This window comes from Haemaphysalis longicornis, unplaced genomic scaffold (assembly GCF_048455015.1).
Source record: "Haemaphysalis longicornis isolate Haplotype H1 unplaced genomic scaffold, Haemaphysalis longicornis Haplotype H1 scaffold_12, whole genome shotgun sequence".
NCBI classification, from domain to species: Eukaryota; Metazoa; Arthropoda; class Arachnida; order Ixodida; family Ixodidae; genus Haemaphysalis; species Haemaphysalis longicornis.
The window spans coordinates 2,377,795-2,387,954 of record NW_027526225.1 but is presented as its reverse complement, the minus strand read 5'-3'; the positions used below and the strand labels follow the sequence as shown (position 1 = coordinate 2,387,954).

The 10,160-nt window shown below is 46.9% G+C and overlaps 1 long non-coding RNA gene across 1 annotated transcript; it reads right to left on the bottom strand.

Moving 5' to 3' along the window:
- Positions 1–466: 466 nt before the first annotated feature.
- On the bottom strand, positions 467–7,536 carry LOC144161835 (uncharacterized). Its single transcript, XR_013320500.1, has 3 exons — positions 7,450–7,536; positions 5,516–5,580; positions 467–716 (listed from the first exon to the last, which is right to left on the bottom strand). It is a non-coding gene; the product is annotated as an uncharacterized LOC144161835 (long non-coding RNA).
- Positions 7,537–10,160: the final 2,624 nt, after the last annotated feature.

The window sequence follows — 10,160 nt, the reverse complement described above, 5'->3', positions numbered from 1 at the left end:
CTTTCAATAAAGCAGCTACCCATCTCCTCCGCGTTGCGTGGCTCATCGGAACCACGTGACATTTACCCGGGTGGTTCAAACACGATTTACAACAACATGCTGAGCGGTGGCGTTGCGCTGCGAGATAACAGCACAGTAGCGCCATGCGTTCGCTGATAACGCGGTCACTTCCTGAGACGCAACCGTAACCGAGAAGACTGCAGTTTGCGCTGCGCACAAATTTCGCATTAGGGAGTGAGTAGACTCCCGTTGAGACGAACTCGAAGGGACCGGGAAAATTTGTTCGTATTATCAGAAATTCGCCTTAAGCGGATGTTTGTGCATTGTGGACGTTGCAAGAGAGCAAACGTATTGCTCGTCTTAGCCATAGAGTTCGCCTTAACCGAGTTCGTCTTAACCGGAGTCTACTGTGTGGTAATCGTCAGCCATTTTTTTCGTCATCCCTGCTGGTTTCCATAGATGAGTGTAATCATAAAGTCTAGATTTTATTTGGTCTGCATAGGTTTAACCCAAATTAGGACGTAGCCACTGGTACGGGTGAACATGACAGGCCCAGGGGCCGCCACCTCCGGACAGCAACAAAGGCACGCTAGTACCAGCACGTCGCCGTCCAATGCAAGCCTACTGTGCCGGGCTGTCTGCGGCCCGCTCCTGGTGGTCGATTGGCCGCCAGTACGCAGCGTCAGCTCCCTCGAATGACGTCATCAGCAGAAGCACTGAAAGACAATGGTTACCCCAACAGCGTGAAAACGTTGATCCAAGAAAGGCTACTGCTCAGCACAACTGAATGTAAACAAAACAGGTTATTCCTCATGTTCATGGGTGTCTCTTCAAAGGATAGACTAATGCCACTAGATAAGGTTTCAGGGTATCGGCCCTCTTTTTTTCCTATAGTTCCATCATTGGTGAGTTCGCATCACGTGAAATTTGTTTACATTGCGACGGTTGATAAGCGCCGCCTATTTGTTGTTTATGCGTTTTAGTCGGTCAACCCTGGTAGGCTTAGCTTGCTCTCCCTCCTCTGCGGCTGCGCGCGACTGACGTCTTTCCGAACGCGAATAAAAGATAACGCGTTTATCAGAATTTCAGTAGCAGAAGTGTGTCCAAAGATGCCGTCTTGCTGCATCTTCGACAGTGTCATTATCAAACGACCCGGTCGAAGTTAACGGCGAGGCCGTAGAAGCGGCAATCTCGCAACTCTGATAAACGCCAAAATGGCCGCCGTTGCTGACTTGCCTGCTTCAGTGGCGGTCAAAACGGATACCTTATCAAGTGACACTAGGGGGAGATAAGGGGAAACTACTATCTTGTTTAGTTCTAAAGAATTAGCCTTTGGTAGCTCACTCAGCTCTAATGGACCACGAAGGACGTTTTTAACGAAAAAGAAAGATAGAAATATATACTTTCACATTTCCCGCTACGCGACGTCAGCAGTGACGCATTAAGGTGGCTTCGGTCTGCGGCGGCCAATCGCGCACAGAAGTCGCTGTGACGTCATAATGACCCGTCAAAAAAGAGGCTAGTCGTCACTGCCTCATGTGTTTTCCTCGATATCTAGAGCTAAGTTGTTGCAAGTTTTGAGTCAAAGTTGTCGTTATTGCTATTAGGTCTCCTCGATTTGGCTGCATTTCGTGCACTAGTTCACAAAAGTGTCGTGCAAGTGCAGCGCCAGTTCTTTCAGTGCGAGTGCAGCCGTACACTAGCGCTTTCCGTGCAGCGGCCGAATCGAGGGCAAAAGTGCACAACCGTCGTCTGCTGTGGTTTTTTTTTTTTTTTTTTTTTGAAATGGCGTCACCCTGCACTCATCTTGTGTTTCGTACACAAATGCACTATCTTGTTGCACGTGACGACCATTCTCGTCTAAAACGGGAAACGTTGTCGTTTATACTCCGTTTACTGACACAAGTATCATGCTGGAGCCGTCTGCTACGATGCGCACCAAAAAACGCGCCAGAACACGCTGCACCTTGCACGAGACGAGAACTCGCACAGAGGCTAGTGCAGAAGTGTAGAAGAACTCGTGCAGCACAGCGTCAAATCGAGGCATCCTCTTTCGTGCTGTTCGTCGTTGCATGGTTGTAGATTTTTTTTTTAGAAAGGTTTTAAAGCTGTGAGGCAGGTCACGCCTATATATTCACAACACTTCTGGAGAGAAAATCTCAGACCCGTGCGATTTCTCACAAAGAAAATACGACATCTACCATACATAAAGCAGCTCCAGTAATTTTCAAGTGGCCTTATAGTCTGCTGTGTGCAGGATATAAAATGGCCGCGTGTCTGCTCCTTTCGTTGCAAATGTCGACGAAAGACGATAGTCTTTTGTCAACATTTGCGTTGCACCTCTAAAATAATACCGCGCGTACGTATACACGCTTACTGCGAAGATAAAGGAAACTTTTCTTTAAGAGGCTGTGAAGACAAATTACAACCTCAACCTGGTTCATTCTGAAAGAACTGGCTTTTCGCAACTCACTCAGCTCCGTTTCTACCACGAAAAACGTTTTTTTCTAAACAACTTAAGTACGCAAGAAATATTAAATAAAATTTTGAATCTCGCGCCACAAGACGTCAGCAGTGGCGCAATAGAGGAAGCAGTGACAAAATAAAGGGAAGCGCTAAAAACGTACTTATCAACATAGAGTTTTATTTTATTTATGTTATTTTAGTACCGTAAGGGCCCGTGATGCGCATTACATAGGGGGTCGGTTAAAAACAAAGAACACAACACCATATAACAGTTGAACGAGGAGTGACACACAGAGTACATCGATCATTCGCTTCTCTTCCTCGTGTCTTTTTTGTTTAACAGAGTATGTATCAACGCAAATAAGTTGGTACTGCAAGAGGGGTACGTATAAATAAGGTGCAAGCAAAAGCCACGCGTAACATCAAAATCGACAGGCACATTGCAAAGCGTACATACAAACTAAAAAAAAAACATTTCCAAACTTTTGTGCCCATTACAAGATTACACTGGACGACTGAAACTGCAAACAAAAATGCACATTTTACAGCGCTTTTTTCAGCAAAGCAGTTTCTAAGGCTTACTGGTCAATATTTAGGGCGATAAATGAATGCAACGCGGTCTGAAAGAATTGTGTTAGACGAACGATACTTGCCGGGAGCAAGTTACAATCCTGTATTGATAAAGCAATCTGATACTTTTTGGTATCAGATTTTGGTAGTTCTCAGCGCGTTAGCTGCACTTTAGCATTCAGGTGATACGTGCAAACCGACCTAGAGATCGAGTGCGAAGGCGTGTGTCTCTTGGCGGTGGCTTTGGTCGCCAGTCGCAACATGCAAGATTCCCGTGACGTCATAGAGACTTCGCCAGAAAGGGACTGGGGAGTGGCCACTTTCCTTATGTTCCCTTAGCGCCCGGCTTAGTTATTGTATTTCCGCGCGTATAACCCGCCCCTGCATATAATTCGCGCCCCTCCCCCTTTCAGCCCGCCGGAAAAGAAAAAAAAAATCATCGCGTATTGCCCGCACATTTGATAAAGGAAAGGCTGCACCAAAGCTGCTGCTCAATCAACACATCACGTACTGTACGTAGACAGAAAAAGCGTATATTTAGCAAGTAGAATACAATGACTGCAAGGCGAAAGTCACAATTCACTCAGCGTCCCTGCTCTCGCTAGAGCTATCACTTGAGCCGCAGTTCTCACTGTTATACAAAAACACAAGGTCATTTTCATGCCACAACGCGCAGTGCAACTTCAACGCGCATTGCTGTGAAGCTGCACTAAAAAAAAAAAAAAACCCGCGTATTATCCACACTCCTACTTTGACACTAAAATTTTCACATTTTGCTGCGTGTTATACGCGCGAAAATACGGTATTCTAAATTACAATAAATCTGGAATTATTGTTATCCCGCCACCTCGTTTGGGACTGCGGTGCCGCAAACGCGGTCGGCACAAAGACACCTTGGCCGCGTTGTGGCACTTTCTTTGCGAGGGAGCCATGGCGGGCCATTATTAACCCAATCCTTTAAACGAACCCCTCAACTTTTTCCTAAATCTTAAATGCTTGCAGAAACGTAGTCAACCAACATATCCAGTACTTAGATTAGGGGGTCGCGAACTACCTCGGCCAAAAATGAATTGATGCCCATCAGATAACTTAGAAACTTGCTCGAAATATTTTTCTCTCTTTCTCGGTATTGGCGTTCCGCGGCCGCTCGAATGACGTCATTAGAGCGATGCAGCGGCCATGACCGAACTCCTTTCAGTTGCAGCGATAAACGCATTGGGTAGCCACTTTAAAAAGAAAGCCACAAAAGCAAAGCAGAAACGGAAGTCGTATCTGCTGCGACGAGCAAATCACGCAGGGCCGCTGCGTGCTGGCGATAACTAAAGTTTTATTCACAGTGCTTCCAGACCCGAAGGAAAGAGTGAAAGCTTTCACAGGAAGTGTTGCAGAGTCCCTTGAACCCTGCGGCCTCGAGCCATCCCTTGTGTTGTCTTGTGTTGTCTTGTTGTGTTGTCTTGTGATCGGGACAAAGCAGCATTTTTAATCAAGCAGACGTGCATTTTGTCTTCATGGCCAATGTAAAGAGCAACAATTGTTCCGCAATAACTTGCTTCTGCTTGCTGTTTGATTGGTTCTGCCTGTCACCAATTGGGCCTTGTACTTCGTAATACTCGACCGTCAGGATCACTTCTTGCGATGAGAAAAAGCCTAACAGAAAAATTGGCCCAGCTCGCACTAGTGGTGCAAAGCTGGAGAAACAGCAACGCTGACCGCCCTTCTCCCTTCGTCAGATACCGGGCTGCGTTGAACCTCGCATTTATTTCCGAACTTGCCACTTCAAGTTCTCCATGACTGGTAGGCCCGGATCGCTTTGTCCGCGGGCTTTCACATCTCTCCCAAAGCGGACCGCGTTAGCACGCGCTAGTTAACCGCGGCCAAGTCCAAAGCCAACGCCCGCGCTACGAACCCAAAGGAAATGCTGTTCGCCCGGAATGCGATTATACCTCAATTGGATAGACGCCGTTTTCATAACGCGAGGACCCAGGTTCGATTCCGACGCGTGTTTTTACCAGTTGGCTGCGCAATGTTATCGTTCCCCGCCATTGCTTACCTCGTGCCCCTTGGGTCTTTGGTGTGGCTCAGTGGTTAAGTTGCCGGTTTTACGGCTGAAAGGTGCTGGGTTAGATTCTCGGAACCACCCTCACCACATATTTTTTTTGAGGCTTCGAGATTTTTTGGTGCAACGGACAGACAAAGCCTTCACCGCTTTCATCAAGCAAAACCTGGAACGCCACTGCAAGGGACGTCAACAAGCCCCCGACAAGGACTCAACCTATAGTCCACATGACGCCGCCTAGGAAGCCACGATAGGCAACCTAGAGGTTCCCTGAACAGAGGGGACCTATACCGGCAAAATATATATAGTAATAAAGCTTTCATTCATTCATTCATTCATTCATTCATTCATTCATTCATTCATTCATTCATTCATTCGGGGTAAACAGCTCTGCCGTTAAAAAATACCGCGCGCTTTTCTTACCTGCGACGATTACGACGAAGGCCAGAAGAGGAGCTCCTCCGAATTGGGGCATGTTTTTTTGGTTCCTGCAAAGAACGACCACATTGGTTACGTTGCTGCATTGATGGCGGCGCCATTTCTGTTATTCGGCGTCGACCATTTATCTCAGGAAAAGCATTGGTCTTTTGTGCTCTCGAAGGAGATTTTCCACCTTTGGACAAACTGAGCTAAAATTCGGTCGTTCTAAACTCTCCTATACAAACGATACTACCAACCTGGAGCAGGATCGGAAATTGCGATCAGGTCTCAATGTCTTTTAACGAGTAGACCAAACGCGCAAACTGTCAGAAGAATTTCCTTGGAAATCTCGATATTTATAGGCCTTTTCAACTGTTTTTTTTTTTTGCCACGCATTTAGTCAACACCTTCGCAAGGCTGTAAGTAGCCTAATCCCGTGTGTTGTTGTGCGGTAAGCACGTGACCGCTGATTAGACGTGGTAAATGGCACCGAGCACGGCGTTTTAAGGACGATAGCCTTTCTTAGGCTACTTAAAACGAAAAATTTCGGTCCGTCTCTCTGTCCCTCTGCAGCCACCCGATTAAAAGTTAAATACTTGACCGAGAGGTTTCTATAGGCAAAACATCTCCAAACTATTGAATGTGGTGCAGTACTATTTCATGCTTGTCAACATTGTTCAGCAAATAGAAAAATTTAGGCATATATGAGGCAACGCATCAATACATAACTGGGACTGGCAGGGTTATTTTAGTTAAAGATAGACGTGCACTTGAAATTTGCCAGAAAACAAAATACAAAATACGCGTGAAAAACAATATTTTGACCCCGAAATACATAAAGAGCTCGCGCCCCAGCCGAGGCCTCGTGGCGGCATTCCAAGTGAAGATCACGGTGTAAGAATTTTCTTACACCGTGCTATAGATGTAGCGCCAGCATTTGAAGGCGGGAATGTTGAATTGGCTTTAGCAAACCTCCACCTGTTTATCATGGAAGGGGAAGAGCGTGAGATGCTGGCGGGGGAGAAAAGATAGACATTTACCTGGAAAATCTGGCACTAGACTATCGACTTTCGACGATTTTTTGCAGCTTCGAGCAGATACTCGGTCAATGTTTTAAAGAACAGATAGAGATGTTTTGGCATCAAATTTAGCATCAGCAAGGTTAGCGTTCGCCGATAATCGCTTCGGTGTTCTATACGCGGCTGTGCAAAATGTGCAGCTTAATATTCGTATATCCCGCCTAAGATATTACAGGAACCCAATTTTCGTACTTATGGTGAAAGATTTTAAAACCATTCAAAGCACACTAAGCTTTTTCGCTCAAAAGGCCGAGCGCTCAGGAAGCAGTAGTAAAGCCATTGCAGAAGAGTTGATACTTCGCAATGGGAAGGCAGTCGACTTTGATACGAACACTAAAATACTTTGCGGAAGTCCAAATAATTGCTGTGCTATAAGTTGCTGCCCTTAGATTTACAGCTGCTAGTTTTCATGCCTCTGGAACTTGGTAAAGCGACGCTAAACTTGAAACTGCGCTCAACGCAAGCTCTCGCGTTTAATATCGGCTTCACGAAAACACTTTGCATTACATCGACTAACACCGGAGTAATCATTTCTCTAAGAACTCTGATAAGCCACTTAGCTGCACCAACGGTTGTGTTTTTAGAACTTTTTCCTCAAACGAATATTCTCGGCTACGTTAAGAGTGTCATCAATTCCCAATGTAACATTTTTTTGCACAAAATGTGCAGTCGATTCGTAAGTACTTAGCCTCGAGTCAAATTATTACGCTGCACATAAAGTTCCCCAGGTTGTGTAGTCAATCTGCAACCCTCTACGGCGCAAAATAATTGTGCCCGTCTAACGTCTGTGCCTTGAACCCGGATTTTAGCATTACTTGTGGCAGACATATATGATTGAAACGATGCAAAATTTTTCACCTTTGACTTGGAAAGAGCTGACGCCGTTGTTGTGAATGCACCGGGGAGCGATCCCTTTTATGTCGCACAAACGGAACTGGATAACCCCAATAAAGATGCCACAGCTCAATTACGAAATAAACGAGCTTAAGCCACACTGTTAACCACTATTCGAGGGTAACTTACGCCGGAAACAGGATGCGCTATAGTTCATCGCTTTCATTGCCTTTTCCGGGGCTAAACGCTGATCGGATGTTAGAACGATGCCCTCGGCCGTGTCTCCACGAGTAAAAGCTTTGTAAGCAATTCCGTTTGGTGAAAATACCGAAAATCGAGGAACGATTGCTGGGAAATAAGCGGATCCTTTATTAGGCTCGCCCTAAGCTAGACGTGGACAATTGAGGGAGCAATTTCGTTTGGCTTGAACACGTGCAGTCAGAAAACGATTACAAATGTAAAGAAATGCGCATCAGTTCACTATGAATGTGGTTGGAAAGCAAAGCTGTAAACGACGCCCACAACAATTTTCCATGCAACGTAAATTCGCACACGTGGATATACAAAGAGTGAAATCAGGGACAAGTAAAACCACACCCTTTATTACTTCAGAGATATTCTTTGATTAGGGTAAATCAATGCATGATCCATGAATGGCGGTTGGTCGAGTTTTATTGGTGAAGCACATGAGTGGAAACTCCTTTTTAACAAAATTAAAGAAAGCTCAAAGCCGGTGTTAGACGATGTCACTTCTCCTCCGTCTGTGTCGCAGCCGACGGAGAAGGCGATATCGGTGGAACAGACGGTGGAGAAGTGAGGTGCCATGCTTTGGTGTTACCTTTTAATTTTTAGATGCGAAGCATCTCATGCTCGGGGCTGTGTCCCTCCCTCCCTTGTCGTTGTTGTCCGCCGTCCGCACACCCACTGCGCATGCCTGGCCAGGCACAGCTGATGGCGATTGTGGCTGGATGCCCCTAAGGATTGGATTAGGTGCGAATCTTCCCGTAGGGGAACCCTGACTATAGTTCATATCAAAAGCTAGCTGCAGCACTGTGGAGGCTACATTGTTGTCCCCCTCAGGGCGCCTAACTCACCGCGAAGGAAGCGAAAAAAGGCTCCGGGGCCGTGCGGTGCCACTTGCCGAGAGGGGAGAAGGGAGTGTTCTTTCAGGACCCCCTTCACGGCGGATTAGGCGCCCTCAGTGGGCGCACTACTGATAACAATGTAGCCTCCACAGTGCTGCAGCTAGCTTGTGATATGAACTATAGTATGTGAGGCATTCCTCCTCTCCTCTCCGGCATTCCTCATCTCCTCTCCGAAGCTCCTCTCCTCTCCGGGACTGTGCAACGAATGGCAACACCTGCGGCTCCGCGCGCGATAATGCGAAGCAGCTTAGTGTTAGAGACAGGACGGTAGCCGCTGCATACTCCGCTGGGGCTCCGCGACGGTGGTTGAACACGAAGCTATCTTGTGATGGATTCTTTGGTTAGCCAACCCCTAGGGGCATCCTGCCACAATCATCATCAGCGGTGCCTGGCCAGGCATGCGCAGTGGGTGTGCGGATGGCAGAAAACAACGGCAAGGGAGGGAGGGACACAGCCCCGAGCATGCGATGCTTCGCATCTAAAACACACCAACAAAAACCCAGACGTACTATCGGCGTCAAATACGCGAACACGAAAATATGAACCAGAACGGGCAAAATTGAAAAATACTGTTCGTAGAGTTCATATAATGGCTTGCTATTGGTATGTTTGGAAATCCACTTTTCCCAACTTTGTTTTTGTAACTAATCCACGCGTCATTTTGGCTTGCGTGGAAAGAAATCGCGCTATTTGTGTGTTCATGTTCATATTTTCGTGTTCGCGTTCCATTTGACGCCGATAGTACACCGCAGCGCGAAACTTGAGCTAGCATTCAGCGGCGTACAATCGGACATCATTGGTTTCGAATTAGCACCTCGTAACGAGTGCTTAGGTGTCGCGGTCTTACTATACATCACCTCCCTGGCCTTGCGCCTCGTTTACAAAACACTAAATTTGTACGGCACCTGGGTGCTAAATGAAGGGAAACTCAACAGCGTAAAAGATTACACGTTTAGTTCGGAATTCAGTTCGACAGCTATATTTTCATGATGAAAAAGGTAACACAGGAATGCTTCCTTGCATTTTTATGGCACACACTGCACGATGAGACACTTTGCTAGCTCTCTTTGTGAAAAGCAGCTGTTTCTGACAATGTTTTCCAAGGAAATGACAAGGGGAACTGCAGCATTGGGCCACCTAACTATATGAATGGCATTCAATTTACCAGCACATCAGTTCACGATGAGCCCTTCTCACTTGATTTCTGCTGTTGAAAGAGTCTGCGTGCTAGAACTCACGAGTGAAGACACAAAACCGTCCGGCCAGAAGTGCGGGGATGGGAAAGGGGCTTTCGTCATCGGTCTGGACGCCAACATCGTGGAGACCAAGTCGCATCCTCCTCTTCTCCTCAATGACCTCCGCCGCCACCATTTTGACAAACCTTAGAAACACTTCGTCACCCCCCCCCCCCCCCCCGGCAGAAAGGAACGATAGGTTCGGCGCAGCTTCACTTGTAGACGATACCTTGGGTGCTGCAGGGAACCGCATGTACGTTGGGGTACTCATTACCGCTGCTTGGAAATTCGGTTTGGATCCCGGACGCATATTTTGGAGGAATTCCTCTCCGCCAAAATCGCCGCGTGGCCTCGG